We start from the raw sequence: 23072 nt of genomic DNA, 5'->3' as shown, positions 1-23072 counted from the left end.
CATGAATGAGGAAAAGATATATTTCCTTAAAACAAAACCATAATTCTAGATTATAAAAAGCAAGTCTCTAGCCAGCTCTATTCCATGAAATTAGCATCAGAAAAATGTATCGTGTAATAAAGGATCTCACAGACTATATGTTAGTCCGCATCTCTGTACATTTTCCAACATTATCACGTTTAGTTGACTTTAATCCTAAAATCTATCATTAAAACACATAACAACTTTCAATACAACTCAAATGAATATTATCTTGAAAACAAAACCTAGAATTACTTCCTCCTGGGTGTAATATCCCAGCTGTCAACACCAATCTGTCAGCTGTATTAACAGTAAAGTCTACAGAGCAGCACCGAAGTACTTTTCTATATTTCATGACAAGGCATAACTCACACCACTATAATATGATAATTGGCAATCAAGTGACCCCTTAATAACACTGTTGTAATTAGAAATGTTGGACTTCTAACTGCAGCTTCATGCCTTCTCAAACACAGTATCAATTAGGTCCAAGTTTAGCAAGGCATTAATTCAGCTGGGCCTATTGACGATGATCAGAATATACTGTGAAATCAATTACACGTAGATGGCAAACAAACCTGGATTGTTGCACGTCAGTAGCTGTCAGGCAATGAACAAGGAGATGCAGATAATATCCAAGTGACTGGTCTACTGCACCTGAGAATAGTTGGTGCATACGACTGTCTGTCGTCAGAATGAGGCTTAGTCCTACCTGGGATGTGACAGGTTGAAACTGACGCATGGCGTTATCCAATGGAAGACATTCAAAAATCATCACCATGCTTTTCCTATTACCATCAAAGACAACAGTCGTGATAAGTTTTGAATATTCCCAACTATATAATTAGAAAATGGTCAATATTTCCTAGCCAATAAGAAACAACCATTTTCCATGATTGACATCACATCACTGAACCTAGCATTAGCAATTAATGTGATATATTTCGCATCTTGTATGTAATTATAAGAATCTGATCTTTAATTTTCATCTCTCCAATAAATAAATGACTCAACATTCTCACTGCATCAGGATATGAACAAACTGTTATTTTCATATAATGTCAGAACAGGGTCTCATTTCAAATAGAAGCTGTTTCCTGACTTTGAAAGTTTCACATCCCTTGGGCCATTACAGGTCTATGCAGCTACAAAATCTGATCTTGGCTATCAAGTTATGCTATCACAACCTGCATCTTTATCAGGTATCAACTTCCATGCTTGTTGTATTGCCTCCTTACAACTGCCTGGTGCTTCATTTAGTAACATAAGTGACTGACAAGTCAATAAAATCATGACTCTAAATATTTCTTACAGAATTACATCTATTTTGTTATTTGAAGATGCTAAATAAAGACTGAGGAAAACATTCAGTTTTGCACAAAAAAAAACATATTAAATAACCAATTCTATATTTATCACTCGGAGAATCTACACAAATCTACAAGAGGATAAAAAGTAAGGTTTACATGACTGAGAAAAATGTTTTTGAAAAGGCAATTTGGGGTGACTTTTTTAAAAAAAAGCAGATATTTGTCTATATTCCTGTCAGTACACAAAACTTGGCCAAGATAGCCTTGTAACAAACAGCTATGAACATAAGGTATTCATATTTTTGAGAAATACTTCATTTATATGCACTAGTAATATACTTTGTAAATATGTAGAACTATAAACTATAATAAACAGGAAAAGGCTTATAATTACTCCTGATAATTTTTATTTTGAAATTAATGACTACATTAACTGGTAATTATAATTCTACTCAGCAGCACCATGGACCTGTATACCGGTTATATAAGTCTGAGACGGCACAAAGGAGAAGTCAGAATTGTAAACAGTAGTGACTTGCAAACACTAAATAATTTCAATGACCAAAAACTCGCAAAATAAGAAACTTGACAAGATATTCTTTATCTTTAAGCATGACTGTGAATCAATGGGAGGCAAAAAGGAAAGACAAAGGCAGGTCAAAAAGCATCTCCAATATGATATTTATCATGAGTATTATGACTAAACACTTGACAGAAGACAGGATGGCAGGATATTTCAGACAGTATAACAATAGCAATCTCTAAAGTTTTAAGTTGACAAACTTATTCCTTCAGAAAAATTGCCCAAACCCAAGTGCCTGTCACATATGTGACAAAAACAGCCAGATTTGATAACACTAATCTTTAATAAAAGCTAATCTCACTTACGGTAGCACTGAAATGTCTCTATCAATTAGAAAATCATCAATGCGTGCGTTCCTGCCTTGAGATGTAAGCCTGTAGCATGCAGTGAGAACAGGCGATCTTCACCAGTGAATGCAGTAATATGTGAAAAACGTTTCTTCATCAATAGCATGTCATAAACAACACGTCAAAACTGATGAGCCTTTATTCTTCCTCTTGCACCTTCTTTCCTTCTTGATGACTTAATCAGAGCTGATGATGGCGAGATAACATGCTGATGGGAGATCAAAGCGTGGCGACAGGTATTGGATGGCCCCAGAATGTGGAAGTCAAGATTCTCAGCTCCGTCAATATCTTCCGCGATGTCTCACCAACCAGCACGAAAGGAAAATTACCAAAATTACACGCAGGTGGGTCTGAGCGGGCTGTCACACAATCCTGATGCATGATGGGATAGGTGGAAGGTGACTGATGACGTCCATCCTTTCCTCCTCCGATGACAATGAATCTAACCCTACTAGAAGGTAATCAGAATGGGTTTTGTATGACCGAATCATACGACATATGTCATCATCGAAAACAGAATGAGGAAGGGTTGCGGATGACCAAATCACGTCTTCGTATACATATGCCATCATCAAAAACCGAGAGACAGGCCTACTGACTTCTACACAATGCATGTGCACTGGTGAATAATTCATCCGAAATTCCCAAAGATCAGGGAGCCAGTATTGATTTCTGTGATCAGGAAAATGACACTAATTAGGAAATAGAACGGCTGCAATGGAATGCTTGGAGATTGATGAGTAGTGTGACCCACACAAAAAGCCAACACATCTTACCGTCCTCCCCTCCCGTGCAATTTCAACTCCGACTCGGCACAATCTTGTCCGTTTCAATTCAAGCGATAAGATGCTATTCATTGGAATCCCCCTCCTTCAATCTGCTTTCTAATAAACACAAGTAAAGAGGAGGGTCTTGCAACCAGCATTTAAAACATCTATGCTTCCTATACATGCTGAATGCCCAACAACCAATAGCTGTGATTAGGTCCGAAGCAATTCCTCGTGGCAACGATTGGTCTTATCTAATCATTCAAAATCCCATCTTCGTCAATCGGGGTATTGTTCAAACAATCTATTCACCCTCTAGGTCATATTCTGTCATATGTTCCCCAATCTCAGCTAGGTTGGTGCAATCAAATAAATTCATAATCTGGGCTATGTCTTTTTGAATGACAACTTGGCATTTTATTTCTCTCATTTGCAAGTCCCAATTTGAATTTCTATTCCACATGGTTAATTACATTTGAACTTTTTTACTGTCTTCAAACAACTACTTCAATTCCATCTGGAAATTAATGCATATGTTTTCATATTTTTATGTAAAATCGATGCTTTGAGAAAATAGTGGCCTCAACGCGCCATACCCACAATGATGAGATCTCATAACCTCAAAACATCCCTATCCCTTGAGTGAGTGAGTGAGTGAGTGAGTGAGTGAGTGAGTGAGTGAGTGAGTGAGTGAGTGAGTGAGTTGTTTAACATTATTCCAGTTACATCACAGCATGTCAGCTTTATGTGGGAGGAATACCTGAAGTGATGCAGGTCTCAGACATTTACCACTTTGGTGAAACCCACACAACAAACCCTTACTTTGTCAAAAAAGATCTTTTAACAATTTATGTTTTGGACGATCTTCCTGTCCCAACCAATCCAGTATTATGACTGAGTCTAAGATTATACATGACCTTTGGTCTATCACCATCATACCTCATGTGCTTCATCAAAGTGGCAATGCTGAAACACTGATAAACTAAACTGACTCACTCAAGTCCAGAGGAAGAGCATAAACCCGATTTCACTATTCTTCATGGACTTTGAAGCTAGTCTGTTTGTTTGTTTGTTTGTTGTTTAACGCCACATTCGGCAATATTCCAGCTTTATGACAACAGTTTGTAAATAATCGAGTCTTGACCAGACAATCCAGTGATTGACATCATGAGCATCATACCAGACAATAAGGATACAATGATGTGTATCTACCAAGTCAGAGAGCCTGACCACTCAGTGCAGTTAGTCGCCTCTTAAATCAAGCACAGTTGCCTCCTAAATCAAGCACAGTCGCCTCCTAAATCAAGCACAGTCGCCTCTAACAACAAGCATGGGTTGCTGAAGACCTATTCTAACCTGGATCTTACCATCATTTCATTTTCACTTGTTGCCAGCCCACTGTAGGATAACGGACTAGTGTGAATTTCGAAGACTCTGCATCACCCTCATCCTAATCATCGTCATAGTTAGCTGGAGAGGTTTCTACTCTTCATAATATTCCTACTCTCCTTAATATTCCTATTATACATCAAAGCAATCAAGCAACTATGTTGACATCACTCCAACATTCACAGCAATTACAAAACAATTTCCTGTAAAATACATATCCTTTTTTTTTAATAACAAAGTTACAAGTAAAGATTTGAGGAAAGAATTCAATCCTCTACAAGTGTTGGCCGCCTAATCACACCCATCTTCTACAACCAACGTCATGCCATGCTAGATGAGTGTGAGGTTTTATGTGGCGTTTATCATTATACCAGCAATATGTGAGAAATCGTTAATATTTTACATCACCAGTTAGGTTTGGGATTTTTAAATGACACTTTAAATGCACACCCAAAAAGTGAAAAGATAATTTGGTATTTTTGCCAAATCTGAAGAAAAACTTATCACCTTCATTAAATCTTCCTGATCTTCTCACCATACTCCTCAGGCTAACATAAAACACATTTGTTAGCTTCTCATTTTTTCCCCAGCAATTAAAAACTGTCTGACAGAGACAATTAATACCATTTGTATGCCTCACTGCAAGTGGTGAGCTCCCTTTACAAGCTCTCTTTGTCTGGCCTCAAGATGGAGGCGATTGCATTTCAACAAGGTATCCTCCCCAAGATGTTGCATAAATATCACACCCCAGCCTTGTTGTGCACAGGTAAGTTACTTCAGTGCCACAGACCTCCAAGTATCTTTCTATTCATAGGCCAGGAAAAGCAGAGTACTGTATTCGATGTAATAAGCGCCCATGGCGATATTTGCTAATATATTGGCTGGTGAACAAACCCAATTAGCACCCCTTCAGATTGATCAATGTACACAAGACTTATTCATTCTCGTATCGTATGTTATATGCACCCTTAATTATGGGCAATTAAATTTTAGAAAAATATATCCGTCGTATTTAAACATTTCAGGCTGTCATAATAAACCACGAAATTTACGATCTTTCAACTCTTTTTTTTCACTAAAATAATATTCTAATAAGAACCCCCTATTTCTAATTTTGAGAGCGCCCTGGGCACTTATTACGTCGAATACGGTATTTCAAGATGCTGAGTGTTTAGGATGAGGCTATCAAAGTTCAAGAAACACTGATTTTCCATGTCTACAGACTTACATAGAAAAAGAACCCAACTTACATCCGTAGGTGTTGTTAACTTGTGAGTGATTTGAAACTTGAGAAAAAAGTTGCCAAAGGCTGTAATCTATCAAATATGTTTTACTATTTACAAATTTCATCTTCTAAATGGGCCATTTTCAATCTTTTCCTGTATAAACAGATTACATGTTATTTCCTTCCTTGATAAATTCAACAGGAAATCTATCTTTGGCAATTGAGGTGTCTAAACTCAAATTCATCTTATTTTCGAGCGTGAGAAATTGTACAGTCAAATGTTCTTTTCCCTTCTAATGAACAGTTTCAGAACACCTGTCACCTTGAGGTTTATCCTGTTCCCTCCTAAAGCTTCCCCTTAAAGCAACATGTAAATGAAGTGTAGAAACGTGAACAGTGGTGCAGCAAGTGCACCGATAGGGCGAGAAATTGAGCCTCCGATGGAGAGTCATCCTTCAGCTGAAGCATCATCATTGGCTACTCTTCAGTCTTCGACTCAATTTATTACTGAGGGTTTTAGGAGACGGAAACTTACAAAGAAAAACTGAAAATTAGAATTTTAAACATTAAAAGATTGACATCTTTGTAAAAGATTTACTTTCAACTATTCAGCAGAATAATGTATTTCCTCCATTAAAGATAGTCATCAAGTTATATTAAAAGGCTTGAAGATCCAAAGTAACACATGGCCTTATTGTCACAGTGTAATTGTCTTTGTTTTATTATATATATATACATTTTGATTAAACACATCTCGTAAACCAAACAATTAATTGCTTAAACATTTGAGTGCCCTGTGATTTGTTATACAAGCCTACAATCAAGAGTTTGGTTTAACGCCGCTTTTAACATTATTCCATTTATATCACGGCATGTCAGCGTAATGTGGGAGGAAAGTCCGAAGTGATGCTGGTCTCAGATGTTTATCACTTCGGTGAAACCCACGAGCACGGGTCTGGTGCTGACAAACCTAGAAACATAAACGGGGCGAACCGGGATTCGAACCCACAATCATCGGTTTCTGGCGTGCCCAAGGGACACAACTCTGCACAGCGAATCACGGCGCCTTAGACGACTGGGCCACACATGCCCCCCTGATTGATTAAAGGGAGACTGGCCTCAGGTCAATTCACAGTCCCAGCAAACGTTATTTAGTTATGAAGAAAACACTTTCTTTGCTTGTCAACTGAAATGTTATTTACATATTACTCAAAAGTTAAAGAACACCTACCTTTTTTCACATGACTATTGTTAATCTGTCATGGCCATGACAAATTGACAATAGTCATATGAAAAAATCTGGTGTTCTTTATCTTCTTTTGGGTAGAATATATGAATCTAGCTGTTTCTGATTTCACTAATCTAACACAGACAATGTCTAAGTTTGACACAAATCATTAACTAGACCTAGATCATCTTCCCGAGGCAAGCGAATTAACTAACTATAAAAGTCCAGTTCCCCCTGACCAAACTAGGCTGGAATATTGTGGCTCGATTGTAGCGTCACCAGTGGCTATGATGAGTAAGTCCCTTCTATGTCCCTCTTATTGACCAATCAGATTCCATCCCTCATATCACTTCAAACAAAATGGCAGCACTCAGTCAAGACGATCAGATCGATAATCAAGACCAATATTGTCATAAAACAGCTCTAACCTCGCGAAGTGCATCAAATCACTTGAACACCCTGATTAAAAACATGAATCGATTTGGAAAATATCTATTGAAGCCTAGTTGATGGTACATATGCTTTGCAAATCCTGCAGTCGACCGAAGTCTGCACTTTGAAATCCACGCTAACGAACCGGATGTCTGGTTCATTACGCAAAGACTCATAAGCCAAGCCAACATATAACTCCAGAATTCCAACCTAGTTCGGCATGGGTGGAAACTGGACTTTGATAGTCAGTTAACGCCCTTGCCTCGGGAAGATGGACCTAGACCGAACTTTGGCACAAGATTGTGGAGCATAGACCCTTTAAGAAATCAGTTTCAGGGGTATGGTTTTAAAATAAGAGCCATACCTCTCATAAGGCACGGGGGGGGGGGGGGGAAGAGGGAGGGCGGCAAGTAAGGATTTCTCCATATATCAAAGTTTTATAATCTGACCCATCCTTTCTGATAAAGGGGAAATATGATATCTGTAAACTAAACATAATTCAGCTGTCTCAGGCTAACAGGTTAGTGTGGCCATGATAAACCAAGCATACCTGATTAAACACAGTACTAAGTCAGAGTGTCCTCCAGCTCCTACTCAAGAGTCATCCAGGGACAAAGATATCATTTGCAAGTCCAATTGCTTGGTCTATATGAAGACATATATCACAAAGTATCTCCCACCTTTATTGGGATTTAAGTGAGCAAATGGCTTGTATTTCAGTTGTATCCCACAGTGTGTCAACGTGGAGGGTCTGAAATGGGTGTACGTTGAAGATTCTTATAGTTTCGCAGGTAATGAAGTGCAACCCAGTAGAACCTGGGAAATCGGAAACAGAAAAAACAAACATCGGCATAGGCTACGTCACATGACCAAACTGTCTTTCGGACCGTGACCTGACTGTATTCATGATCATTTATTTGCCCATCTACCTTTGTCACAGCATTTGTAATTGTCTTTTTTCATTAATGATATTTATAACGACAGAGATTTTGTTATATACAGCACAAAATTCACATTTTTGATCTGACTTGGGTGAGTTGCTAAAAGTATCTATGCAAATTCTTGACGGTATTGGTGACAAGAAGTATCAAGACAAGTAGATCCAGCTAAGGGACATAACTCTGTACTGAGATATACAGAATATTAGGCCACTAAACCACTGTGCCCCCTGTTGATGTTAAAGCTCAGAACTTGCCCATAATAAGCGAACAAACCACCAGGCCATTTTAACGATGAACCAATGTCAACATCCAAGCCCTTATCATTATAGACAAAATATAATTGTTTATCTTATGTATTGGCTGAAGCTGTTAACTAAAAAAACCCATATCTATCATTCTAAAATCCAAATGTTCAAAAAAGGGCAGCTCATCCTTGAAAAAACACATTAAACAATACCAGCAAAGAACCATGCCCTTATAAATCTCAGGCGAAAAAACAAACAACTAAAAATCCACAATCCGTACACAAAAAGACTTAGCATTTCCTTGATACCTACTGAATCGGGACGAGATCGCTACGTGCAAGAAGCCAAGTCAGTAGACCCTACTGTCTCATCCTTGTATCCAATTATTCCACGACAAGACAATTTCCTCCCTGCCAATTGGAATGCATGAAGGGGCTAATCTTGTGCGACTGAGCCACCGCGGGCTAAATCTCTTGAAGGTATCAAGCTGTAGAGTGAAATGCAAAACTCTCTTCATGAATAACCCCAATTTTCAAAGAATGACAAAGATGAATTTTACTACATGGTGCATTAATGTTTTTTAAAGCCATGATACATTTATCTTTGTAATGTCAAAGGGAGGTAATCCTTCTTTTTTTAAGTATCACAAAAGGTTACCACTAAGGATTCACATCAAAACAAATAATAGGCTTTGTCATTGCATACATGAGAAATTTATGCACAAATGATCAAAGCTATGTATATTGGGTGTAGATATTCATAGGAAGGTTATTCTAGATAACTAAATGATTATCTATTTTCAATACAAACAAGAAAACATCTGATGAAGAAAAAGGGCTGGAGAAAGATGACTGAAGATAATGAGTTCTATTAACCTCAAGATTTGCTTTGTGTTGCATGGAACAAATGATGAATTCAATAATGAGTGATCAAAAGCAACGCTACCAAACTTATTTCCTGGTGATTAATTCACAAAGAGTGAGTGAGTGAGTGAGATGCCAAAATAAGACCTTGGTGTGGCAAGCCTTAAAAATCGACACCTAGACAAGATCGTCGCATTTCATGAATTGCACTATGCAATAGATGCAAATTTGCTCCTCTGTTCAATAGAGAATGCTGTACAATAACAGGAAGCCAAATTTCAACATCTACCTTTAAAGGGGCACTGATCTAACGCCATTCCCCGGACTGGTTGTTGCCTTTGTTATTGTTTTCCCCCCCCGTGAGTACCCGGATGATACGCAACGCAACTGAGCGTGACCAGAGACTGGGCTACCATCTGCAAGGACAGCTAAATAAACTTGGAGGCTGGAGGCAATATTTGTTTTACGCATTTTTGCATAAACACTGATTGGTTAACTGTGATCTATAAAGATTCGACAAAGGGCGCATGTCAATTAATTTCTTCAGCCTAAACAAACAGACAAAAAGAACGGCGGAGCTCATCGGAAGTCGTCATTTGGAAATACCCCAGATGGTTATAGTATAATACTAAAAAAAGTATCCATGCAGTGAAAGCATTTTCGGATTTCGGATTGTGTAATACGATTACTACTCCCTTGTTGTCATACACGTTTTCTCGTTTAACCCTACACTTGTGTATTTGTCATCATTCACTTGATGATCAGTTAATGAATTTATTACAGGTACAATTAGTGGTAGCACCACTTAGATTACCTGACAAAGGTTCTCATTTGGCATTTATTGTGTCTGGGGTAATTATTCAATCTAAATCCAGGTTTGAAGTGAGGTTATGTAATATGCACGTGGCAGCCCAGCAAGAGATGAATGATCAGTTGATTTACTTTTTTTTGTAAATCAACGGATCGTTCCTAGTCATCAAAGGATTAACAGAAAATATGTTGATTGATTAATCACTGTTATCTTCCACAGTGGATATGTCAAAAGTGAGTGTTTACATGTCTAGGTTTACTAAAAAAAAGGGAATACACTCATATCATGGCGTGAAGTGCCGATGTAAAAACAACATAAAATTTGTTCGAAGGGTTAACTGATAATACGTTGATTGGTTGCTCATTGTTATCAAACTCAATGGATTTTTAAGGAACCGTCGACGTAATGAAAATAGTTGTCACGTGGCCTTTCTCAGCCGACCCTTGAGACTTGACACCCGAAACGATATATATCTTTTAGAATATTTGATAGTTACAGACACGTGACATCGAATAAGTTATTTTGTATAGCTGCAGACGAGTGGGGTATTATTCCTTTGTGTGGATATTCACGGATACATTCCTCGAATAAGGAAGCTGCCTATTTATACACATAAATTTGGTAAGTTGTAATTATGGTATTTGCATTTTGTTTTCCTTCATTTGAACCGATTCGTTCTTGTTTTTCTACGTCTTGGTTGGGAATTTCTTCAATGCGCGATAGACGTTGTTTTCACAGGTCATTTCCTTTGTAAGCGTGTATAGATTACCGTCAATTTGTAAAATGTGATTCTCTCAGGCAATTTTTAAAATGTGTAAATATTTCAGTCATTTTGACTAAAAAATCTGTCCAGATTGATTAAGACGATCAAAAGGGCCTACAAACATCACAACAGATTATTATGTAGGATTAGAAGCCAAACAACATAGAAATATACTTTTCAACGTAACATTTTCAGTCTCTTGGTGATGATATTAAACATCAAAATGTTTGGAATTCGTTATCATAATAATACAGATGGAAATGTTTTTCAGTCACTTTGTAAAATAACTGAATATTTAGACGTTTAATAACTATGTTACACATTTTGACAGTAAAAAAATATACACACTTTTAAAAAAGCAATGCTCAGGTGAAATATTTACTTTGTGTTGCAAGTCAAAATAGTGTAAACGAAAATCGCAAAATTACCAAGCCAGTGACTTATCAAAACTTCGTCACCATTACCGATGCTACCAACAAAGATGCCTACATTTTCTTATTATCTCGAAAACTGTATTTCATTTTGTTGATCAATGTGACCATACGCTCTTATTACTACCGGTATCCATAAAAATGACTAATGCGCTTACGAATGGCGCAACAGAGGTCGGGAGCTAGTCTAGATTTCTGCTCTACATCCGGGTACTCACTGGGAAAAAACAATAACAAAGGCAACAACCAGTCCCGGGGAATTGCGTTAGATCAGTGCCCCTTTAAAACACGGCTCTATGCAGCCGTACGGATGATACACTATGTTTACTAAACTAGGTCTTGCCTCCGATTCAAAGAGGGCAAAAATGTTGTTGGCGATGTAGCCTCAAGCAGTATGCCTGGGCAACGACTCTCGATCATGATCTGTATGGAGGCAGCAGTGTCATGGTGGGGGCGGTATCACACATGACATGCGAACTTATTTCGTTATTGTGAATAAACATTTCACTGGCCAGAGATGTTGACGAAATTTTGTGTCCTCTCATTGTTCCATTTGCTAGAATTATCGGCAGAGATTTTGAACCACAAGATGACAATGACAGACCACATCGTGTTCAGTTGTCATCGATTATTTCCGATGAGAAGGCTTACGGACATTCGATTGTAAGTTCCCTGAAATGTGTCATTAGAGCACCTGTAGGATGTTATGGGGCGGACAGTGTACACTAGAGACCCAACATCTGCCTATGTGTTTGTTTGTTTGTTTGTTTGTTTGTTTGTTGTTTGACACCGCACTCAGCAATATTCCAGCCATATGATGGTGGTCTGTCAAAAAATTGAGTCTGGACCAGACAATACAGTGATTGACATCATCAGCATCGATCTACACAATTGGAATACGATGACATGCATCAACCAAGTCAGCGAGCCTCCTCCCCCACACTTATAACCCTAACTTTGTCTTTTCCTACTTTGAACATTTAACGAATATACAATCATGGCCACTTTGTGCACCGAGGATGTTCAAGGCAAGCCTGACAACTCGATCCCATTAGTTGTCTTACGACAAGCATGGGTTTCTAAAGACCTATTCTAACCTGCATCTTTCCGGGTCATGCCAATATTGCCCTGCTTGGTGTATCGCAGGCAATGGTGGGCAATGCCAAGGGCAACAATACGCAAGTTTATCAACAGTATGCCATCAAGGTGTCGTGTATGTATCGCCCAAACGGGTAGACACACTAGAGACTCACCCACACGTAATTAATTTTACAGACATTTATCATCATTACCTCTTATGACACCTCAGTCACCCCTTATTTTTTGTCAGTAGTATACAATAAAGGCTTGTACAATTAAGCCTCAGTGTTGTATAATAAAGCACAGTGTGGTATAATAAAGGTTTGTTGTCTTGTATAATAAAGGCTGTGTTTTATAATAAAGCACAATGTTGTATAATAAAGCACAGTGTTGTATAATAAAGCACAGTGTGGTATAATGAAGCACAGTGTTGTATAATAAAGCACAGTGTGGTATAATAAAGCACAGTGTTGTATAATAAAGCACAGTGTGGTATAATAAAGCACAGTGTTGTATAATAAAGCACAGTGTGGTATAATAAAGCACAGTGTGGTATACAGAACAAAGTCTCCGTAAATACACGCTGGATTGAAAAGATGTGAAAATCTTTGCTGCTAATGCAGTGTAACAGCTGATAAGACTTGACTTCATGTTAAGCAGAACTAAATGCATATCATGTTCTTTCCAAAAAGCCATATTAAGGAGCTATTAAGGAGCACTCAAGCATTAAAAATAATGAAACAGTTACTATAAAGGCGTAACCCAACCTTGTATCTAGCTTTCATGAATGTTTAGCACTTCCGTGCCAGTGAGAAAACAGCAGCAATTTGATGATTCTATTTGCATGTCGACTGACGATCATGCTGAATGCAGCTCGTTCAGACCTAGATTGATGTTGTTTTGTATTGGCCAAAACCCTTTATCAGAGCCCTGTTTATATGCTGCCCCAAAAGAAAAGCAAGCAAGAAATGACAGGTGAAGTGTCGTTTAGCAGAATGGCAAACAACAATAGCCATTAATTACCATAATTGATTTTCAGTTTAGCATGAAATGAAAGTGTTAGTTGAGACCAACCTAGGATAAAGGTGAAGTTTCCAAGACAGAGTAAAGAAAAAGATAACAGAGATCTAAAATTGAAAACTGTCTTTAAACAAATACTGAATCATTTGCCATGACAGATTACTAATTGTGATTTAAATTTTTATTATTATTATTATTTAATTATCAATCATAATTTCAGAAAAAAAAAGAAGAGCAAAAACTTCACACATGTAGATGTAATCCTCTTTCTGCATAGAATATAACCATATGATGCGCACAGATTCTGAATTTTCTTTTTAACCAAACAGATTTTATATAAATTGGCCATCATATCATATACAACATATGATGTACCCAGGGTGATACTGGCAGAGATAAGGGCAAATCTCCAGTTCCAAACCATGATCTTTGGATCCTGGAACGTCTAAGGGAGTCAACTCAGCACAGTTAATTGCAGTGTCTTAGATGACAGGGACACCTATGTCCCTTCCGCCTAAGGATAACCCACTTTACCAAACCCATTTGAAAACCACTTGTAAGTAGAACCATATTCCTTGGAATTGGAAGCACAGGGCATGTATTAAATTCAATGTGTATATTTTAAATACAATTATAACATTTCATATAATCTAAATGTTGTCAAAATGTCACACACGAAATTTCAAATACACACTGTTTCCATTATTGTTGAAAATGTTAAACAGTTTGTCAGACAGATTCCTTGAAGTGTGGTATATTTCCGAAACACCTGTTCCCATGCTGTTTGTGTGTAACTGATACCACAAGAGATGTCCATAAACCCAAATGTCATGCAGTATAGTTTGACAATAATAATTCATGTCTAAACAAAAATGTCACTTTAATGTTGCTTGTTTTTAGGAGACACAACATTGCATATCAAATATGTTATTTTAATTAACCTCAACATCAGATATATTCATAACATGTCAGCCCGATGTCACATATGGCCTTGGACATAATGAGACTGATTGTGCATATGTTTCTGTAAATTACAATAAGGGACAGATTGTGTTGAAACTTGTAATTGTTTACTGGTTTGTCATATAAAAATATGAGAGAGTGAATGTGTGGCTGATTGAGCGAGTGAGCGAGTGAGTGAGTGAGTGAGTGAGTGAGTGAGTGAGTGAGTGAGTGAGTGAGTATTGTTTTATCCTGCTTTTAGCAATATTCCAGCAATATCACGGTGGGGGACACCAGAAATGCGCTTCAAACATTGTACCCATGTTGGGAATTGAACCCGGGTCTTCAGCGTGACGAGCTAACGCTTTAACCACTAGGCTACCCGACCGCCCAGTGAGTGAGTGAATGAGTGAGTGAATGAGTGAGAAGATACGTGCTTGCCGTAAAAGGAGACTATGGTTGTCGTAAGAGGCGACTAACGGGATCAGGTAGTCAGGCTCACTGACTTTAATGCATGTCATCGTATCCCAATTGTGTGGATCGATGCTCATGATGTCACAGTCACTGGATTGTTTGGTCCAGACTCAATTATTTACAGACCACTGTCATATAGCTGGAATATTGCTGAGTGCTGCTTTAAATAACAATGGGTGAGTTTGGTTTTACGCCACTTTTAGCAATATTCCAGCAATATCCCGGCTGGGGACACAAGAAATGGGCTTCACACATTGTACCCATGTCGGGATTCAAACCCGGGTCTTCGGCGTGACGAGCGAACTCTTTAACCACAAGGCTACCTGACCGCCCCCATTAAATAACAAAGAAAGAAAGAAAGAAACAGTCCCAATTAAAGTGAAAAAGCACCAGCAGGAGTATTGTGCTGACAGACCAAAGATCATCATCTGACCCTGACATGTTCAAAGTACTAAATATCTCTCAACAGAGAACAGCCAAATACCAAGAGAAGTGCATGAGAAGTCATCTTCACATTTTTTCTTTCTCCAGCTAAACTTGATCAATATTAGACTGTCCATTAGCTGGGACTGAGCTACAGGGTTGATAATACACTGCTGGGTTAACGCATGGGCTGGGACGCGTTGCCTGGCTTTGTCAGTGGGTCATGGTTGCAGCATAGCTACAATGTATGTGCTTTGGGAGATGGCTGCAGTGGATCTGGTATGCCTTCACACAGAGCGATGCTAGTGGAGATGGTTGCAGTATATCTGGAACACCTTAACACAGGGCGATGCTTGTGCAAATAGTTGCAATACAGGGCGATGCTAGTGGAGACGATGGCAGTATATCTGGAACACCTTAACACAGGGCGATGCTAGTGGAAACGATGGCAGTTTATCTGGAACACCTTAACACAGGGCGATGCTAGTGGAGACGGTAGCAGTATATCTGGAACACCTTAACACAGGGTGATGCTAGTGTCGATGGTTGCAGTATATCGGGAACACCTTAACACAGGGCGATGCTAGTGGAGACCATGGCAGTTTATCTGGAACACCTTAACACAGGGCGATGCTAGTGGAGACGGTAGCAGTATATCTGGAACACCTTAACACAGGGTGATGCTAGTGTCGATGGTTGCAGTATATCGGGAACACCTTAAAGGGGCACTAATCTAACGCAATTCCCCGAGACTGGTTGTTGCCTTTGTTATTGCTTTTTCCCAGTGAGTACCCGGATGTAGAGCAGAAATCTAGACTAGCTCGCGACCTCTGTTGCGCCATTCGTAAGCGCATTAGTCACTTTTATGGATACCGGTAGTAATAAGAGCGTATGGTCACATTGATCAACAAAATGAAATACAGTTTTCGAGATAATAAGGAAATGTAGGTATCTTTATGGGTAGCATCGGTAATGGTGACGAAGTTTTGATAAGTCGCATGCTTGGTAATTTTGCGATTTTCGTTTACACTATTTTGACTTGCAACACAAAGTAAATATTTCATCTGAGCATTGCTTTTTTTTATAGTGTGTGTATTTTTTTACTGTCAAAATGTGTAACATATTTATTAAACGTCTAAATATTCAGTTTTTTTACAAAGTGACTGAAAAACATTTCCATCTGTATTATTATGATAACGAATTCCAAACATTTTGATGTTTATGTCATCACCAAGAGACTGAAAATGTTACGTTGAAACGTACATTTCTATGTTGTTTGACTTCTAATCCTACATAATAATCTGTTGTGATGTTTGTAGGCCCTTTACATCGTCTTAATCAATCTGGACAGATTTTTTAGTCAAAATGACTGAAATATTTACACATTTTATAAATTGCCTGAGAGAATCACATTTTACAAATTGACGGTATCTATACACGCTTACAAAGGAAATGACCTGTGAAAACAACGTCTATCGCGCATTGAAGAATTTCCCAACCAAGACGTAGAGAAACAAGAACGAATCGGTTCAAATGAAGGAAAACAAAATGCAAATACCATAATTACAACTTACCAAATTTATGTGTATAAATAGGCAGCTTCCTTGTTCGAGGAATGTATCCGTGAATATCCACACAAAGGAATAATATCCCACTCATCTGCAGCTATACAAAAACTTATTCGATGTCACGTGTCTCTGTAACTATCAAATATTCTAAAAGATATATATCGTTTCGGGATATTATAACCAGTGTTCGTTTCTCAACTGATCACTTGGATTGTTTCAGGTGTTTCACATAGGTGTCAAGTCTCAAGGGTTGGCTGAGAAAGGCCACGTGACAACTATTTTCATTACGTCCACGGTTCCTAAAAAATCCACTGAGTTTGATAACAATGAGCAACCAATCAACGTATTATCAGTTAACCCTTTGAACAAAGTATGTTGTTTTTACATCGGCACTTCACGCCATGATAGGAGTGTATTCCCTTTGTTTTAGTAAACCTAGACATGTAAACACTCACTTTTGACATATCCACTGCGCAAGATAACAGTGATTAATCAATCAACGTATTTTCTGTTAACCCTTTGATGACTAGGAACGATCCATTGATTTACCAAAAAAAGTAAATCAACTGATCATTCATCTCTTGCTGGGCTGCCACGTGCATATTACATAACGCACATTTCACCTCACTTCAAACCTGGATTTAGATTGAATAATTACCCCAGACACAATAAATGCCAAATGAGAACCTTTGTCAGGTAATCTAAGTGGTGCTACCACTAACTGTACCTGTAATAAATTCATTAACTGAGCATCAAGTGAATGACGACAAATACACAGGTTATACGAGAAAACGTGGATGACAACAAGGGAGTAGTAATCGTATTATCGACGCAATCCGAAATCCGAAAATGCTTTCACTGCATGGATACTTTTTTTTAGTATTAAATTATAACCATCTGGGGTATTTCCAAATAACGACTTCCGATGAGCTCCGCCGTTCTTTTTGTCTGTTAGTTTAGGCTGAAGAAATTAATTAACATGCGCCCTTTGTCGAATCTTTATAGATCACATTTAACCAATCAGTGTTTATTCAAAAATGCGTAAAACAAATATTGCCTCCAGCCTCCAAGTTTATTTAGCTGTCCTTGCAGACGGTAGCCCAGTCTCTGGTCACGCTCAGTTGCGTTGCGTATCATCCGGGTACTCACGGGGGAAAAAACAATAACAAAGGCAACAACCAGTCCGGGGAATGGCGTTAGATCAGTGCCCCTTTAACACAGGGCGATGCTAGTGGAGACGATGGCAGTATATCTGGAACACCTTAACACAGGGCGATGCTAGTGGAGACGATGGCAGTATATCTGGAACACCTTAACACAGGGCGATGCTAGTGGAGACGGTAGCAGTATATCTGGAACACCTTAACACAGGGTGATGCTAGTGGAGACGATGGCAGTATATCTGGAACACCTTCACACAGGGTGATGCTTGTGGAGACGGTAGCAGTATATCTGGAACACCTTAACACAGGGTGATGCTAGTGTCGATGGTTGCAGTATATCTGGAACACCTTAACACAGGGTGATGCTAGTGGAGACGATGGCAGTATATCTGGAACACCTTAACACAGGGCGATGCTAGTGGAGACGATGGCAGTATATCTGGAACACCTTAACACAGGGTGATGCTAGTGGAGACGATGGCAGTATATCTGGAACACCTTAACACAGGGCGATGCTAGTGGAGACGATGGCAGTATATCTGGAACACCTTAACACAGGGCGATGCTAGTGGAGACGATGGCAGTATATCTGGAACACCTTAACACAGGGCGATGCTAGTGGAGACGATGGCAGTTTATCTGGAACACCTTAACACAGGGTGATGCTAGTGTCGATGGTTGCAGTATATATGGTACACCTTAAGACAGGGTGATGCTAGTGGAGACGGTTGCAGTATATCTGGAACACCTTAACACAGGGTGATGCTAGTGGAGACGATGGCAGTTTATCTGGAACACCTTAACACAGGGCGATGCTAGTGGAGACGGTAGCAGTATATCTGGAACACCTTAACACAGGGCGATGCTAGTGGAGACGGTTGCAGTATATCGGGAACACCTTAACACAGGGTGATGCTAGTGTCGATGGTTGCAGTATATCTGGTACACCTTAACACAGGGTGATGCTAGTGGAGACGGTAGCAGTATATCTGGAACACCTTAACACAGGGTGATGCTAGTGTCGATGGTTGCAGTATATCTGGTACACCTTAACACAGGGTGATGCTAGTGGAGACGGTTGCAGTATATCTGGAAAACCTTCACACAGGGTGATGCTAGTGGAGATGGTTGCAGTATATCTGGAACACCTTAACACAGGGTGATGCTAGTGGAGACGGTTGCAGTATATCTGGAACACCTTAACACAGGGTGATGCTAGTGGAGACGGTTGCAGTATATCTGGTACACCTTAACACAGGGTGATGCTTGTGGAGACGGTTGCAGTATATCGGGAACACCTTAACACAGGGTGATGCTAGTGTCGATGGTTGCAGTATATCTGGAACACCTTAACACAGGGTGATGCTAGTGGAGACGGTTGCAGTATATCTGGAACACCTTAACACAGGGTGATGCTAGTGTCGATGGTTGCAGTATATCGGGAACACCTTAACACAGGGTGATGCTAGTGGAGACGGTTGCAGTATATCGGGAACACCTTAACACAGGGTGATGCTAGTGTCGATGGTTGCAGTATATCTGGTACACCTTAACACAGGGTGATGCTAGTGGAGACGGTTGCAGTATATCTGGAACACCTTAACACAGGGTGATGCTAGTGTCGATGGTTGCAGTATATCGGGAACACCTTAACACAGGGTGATGCTAGTGTCGATGGTTGCAGTATATATGGTACACCTTAAGACAGGGTGATGCTAGTGGAGACGGTTGCAGTATATCTGGAACACCTTAACACAGGGCGATGCTAGTGGAGACGATGGCAGTTTATCTGGAACACCTTAAAACAGGGCGATGCTAGTGGAGACGGTAGCAGTATATCTGGAACACCTTAACACAGGGCGATGCTAGTGGAGACGGTTGCAGTATATCTGGAACACCTTAACACAGGGTGATGCTAGTGTCGATGGTTGCAGTATATCTGGTACACCTTAACACAGGGTGATGCTAGTGTCGATGGTTGCAGTATATCTGGAACACCTTAACACAGGGTGATGCTAGTGGAGACGGTTGCAGTATATCTGGAACACCTTAACACAGGGTGATGCTAGTGGAGACGGTAGCAGTATATCTGGAACACCTTAACACAGGGTGATGCTAGTGTCGATGGTTGCAGTATATCGGGAACACCTTAACACAGGGTGATGCTAGTGGAGACGGTTGCAGTATATCGGGAACACCTTAACACAGGGTGATGCTAGTGTCGATGGTTGCAGTATATCTGGTACACCTTAACACAGGGTGATGCTAGTGGAGACGGTTGCAGTATATCTGGAACACCTTAACACAGGGTGATGCTAGTGTCGATGGTTGCAGTATATCGGGAACACCTTAACACAGGGTGATGCTAGTGTCGATGGTTGCAGTATATATGGTACACCTTAAGACAGGGTGATGCTAGTGGAGACGGTTGCAGTATATCTGGAACACCTTAACACAGGGCGATGCTAGTGGAGACGATGGCAGTTTATCTGGAACACCTTAAAACAGGGCGATGCTAGTGGAGACGGTAGCAGTATATCTGGAACACCTTAACACAGGGCGATGCTAGTGGAGACGGTTGCAGTATATCTGGAACACCTTAACACAGGGTGATGCTAGTGTCGATGGTTGCAGTATATCTGGTACACCTTAACACAGGGTGATGCTAGTGTCGATGGTTGCAGTATATCTGGAACACCTTAACACAGGGTGATGCTAGTGGAGACGGTTGCAGTATATCTGGAACACCTTAACACAGGGTGATGCTAGTGGAGACGGTAGCAGTATATCTGGAACACCTTAACACAGGGTGATGCTAGTGTCGATGGTTGCAGTATATATGGTACACCTTAAGACAGGGTGATGCTAGTGGAGACGGTAGCAGTATATCTGGAACACCTTAACACAGGGTGATGCTAGTGTCGATGGTTGCAGTATATCTGGTACACCTTAACACAGGGTGATGCTAGTGGAGACGGTTGCAGTATATCTGGAAAACCTTCACACAGGGTGATGCTAGTGGAGATGGTTGCAGTATATCTGGAACACCTTAACACAGGGTGATGCTAGTGGAGACGGTTGCAGTATATCTGGAACACCTTAACACAGGGTGATGCTAGTGGAGACGGTTGCAGTATATCTGGTACACCTTAACACAGGGTGATGCTAGTGGAGACGGTTGCAGTATATCGGGAACACCTTAACACAGGGTGATGCTAGTGTCGATGGTTGCAGTATATCTGGAACACCTTAACACAGGGTGATGCTAGTGGAGACGGTTGCAGTATATCTGGAACACCTTAACACAGGGTGATGCTAGTGTCGATGGTTGCAGTATATCGGGAACACCTTAACACAGGGTGATGCTAGTGGAGACGGTTGCAGTATATCGGGAACACCTTAACACAGGGTGATGCTAGTGTCGATGGTTGCAGTATATCTGGTACACCTTAACACAGGGTGATGCTAGTGGAGACGGTTGCAGTATATCTGGAACACCTTAACACAGGGTGATGCTAGTGTCGATGGTTGCAGTATATCGGGAACACCTTAACACAGGGTGATGCTAGTGTCGATGGTTGCAGTATATATGGTACACCTTAAGACAGGGTGATGCTAGTGGAGACGGTTGCAGTATATCTGGAACACCTTAACACAGGGCGATGCTAGTGGAGACGATGGCAGTTTATCTGGAACACCTTAAAACAGGGCGATGCTAGTGGAGACGGTAGCAGTATATCTGGAACACCTTAACACAGGGCGATGCTAGTGGAGACGGTTGCAGTATATCTGGAACACCTTAACACAGGGTGATGCTAGTGTCGATGGTTGCAGTATATCTGGTACACCTTAACACAGGGTGATGCTAGTGTCGATGGTTGCAGTATATCTGGAACACCTTAACACAGGGTGATGCTAGTGGAGACGGTTGCAGTATATCTGGAACACCTTAACACAGGGTGATGCTAGTGGAGACGGTAGCAGTATATCTGGAACACCTTAACACAGGGTGATGCTAGTGTCGATGGTTGCAGTATATATGGTACACCTTAAGACAGGGTGATGCTAGTGGAGACGGTAGCAGTATATCTGGAACACCTTAACACAGGGTGATGCTAGTGTCGATGGTTGCAGTATATCTGGTACACCTTAACACAGGGTGATGCTAGTGGAGACGGTTGCAGTATATCTGGAAAACCTTCACACAGGGTGATGCTAGTGGAGATGGTTGCAGTATATCTGGAACACCTTAACACAGGGTGATGCTAGTGGAGACGGTTGCAGTATATCTGGAACACCTTAACACAGGGTGATGCTAGTGGAGACGGTAGCAGTATATCTGGAACACCTTAACACAGGGTGATGCTAGTGTCGATGGTTGCAGTATATCTGGTACACCTTAACACAGGGTGATGCTAGTGGAGACGGTTGCAGTATATCTGGAAAACCTTCACACAGGGTGATGCTAGTGGAGATGGTTGCAGTATATCTGGAACACCTTAACACAGGGTGATGCTAGTGGAGACGGTTGCAGTATATCGGGAACACCTTAACACAGGGTGATGCTAGTGGAGACGGTTGCAGTATATCTGGTACACCTTAACACAGGGTGATGCTAGTGGAGACGGTTGCAGTATATCGGGAACACCTTAACACAGGGTGATGCTAGTGTCGATGGTTGCAGTATATCTGGTACACCTTAACACAGGGTGATGCTAGTGGAGACGGTTGCAGTATATCTGGAACACCTTAACACAGGGTGATGCTAGTGTCGATGGTTGCAGTATATCGGGAACACCTTAACACAGGGTGATGCTAGTGGAGACGGTTGCAGTATATCGGGAACACCTTAACACAGGGTGATGCTAGTGTCGATGGTTGCAGTATATCTGGTACACCTTAACACAGGGTGATGCTAGTGGAGACGGTTGCAGTATATCTGGAACACCTTAACACAGGGTGATGCTAGTGGAGACGGTTGCAGTATATCGGGAACACCTTAACACAGGGTGATGCTAGTGTCGATGGTTGCAGTATATCTGGTAC

At 40.3% G+C, this 23072-nt stretch overlaps 1 protein-coding gene across 6 annotated transcripts in view; it reads right to left on the bottom strand.

Annotated features, from left to right (window-relative positions):
- Window positions 1-23072, bottom strand: part of LOC139478555 (choline transporter-like protein 1) — a 260716-nt gene that overhangs the window by 75676 nt on the left and 161968 nt on the right. The window contains exon 1 of one of the 6 annotated variants that reach the window (XM_071261067.1): window positions 2220-2395. The exons of the other annotated variants lie outside the window; for them this stretch is intronic. The gene's annotated coding sequence lies outside the window, so the exon portion shown is untranslated. Of the gene's footprint in view, window positions 1-2219; window positions 2396-23072 lie in introns of those variants that run through there. 6 annotated transcript variants of the gene reach the window in all.

This window comes from Haliotis cracherodii, unplaced genomic scaffold (genome assembly GCF_022045235.1).
Source record: "Haliotis cracherodii isolate W230 unplaced genomic scaffold, xgHalCrac1.p SCAF_4, whole genome shotgun sequence".
Classification (NCBI taxonomy): domain Eukaryota; kingdom Metazoa; phylum Mollusca; class Gastropoda; order Lepetellida; family Haliotidae; genus Haliotis; species Haliotis cracherodii.
Note: the sequence above shows the minus strand (reverse complement) of the source record. Positions and strands in the feature narration are given on the sequence as shown.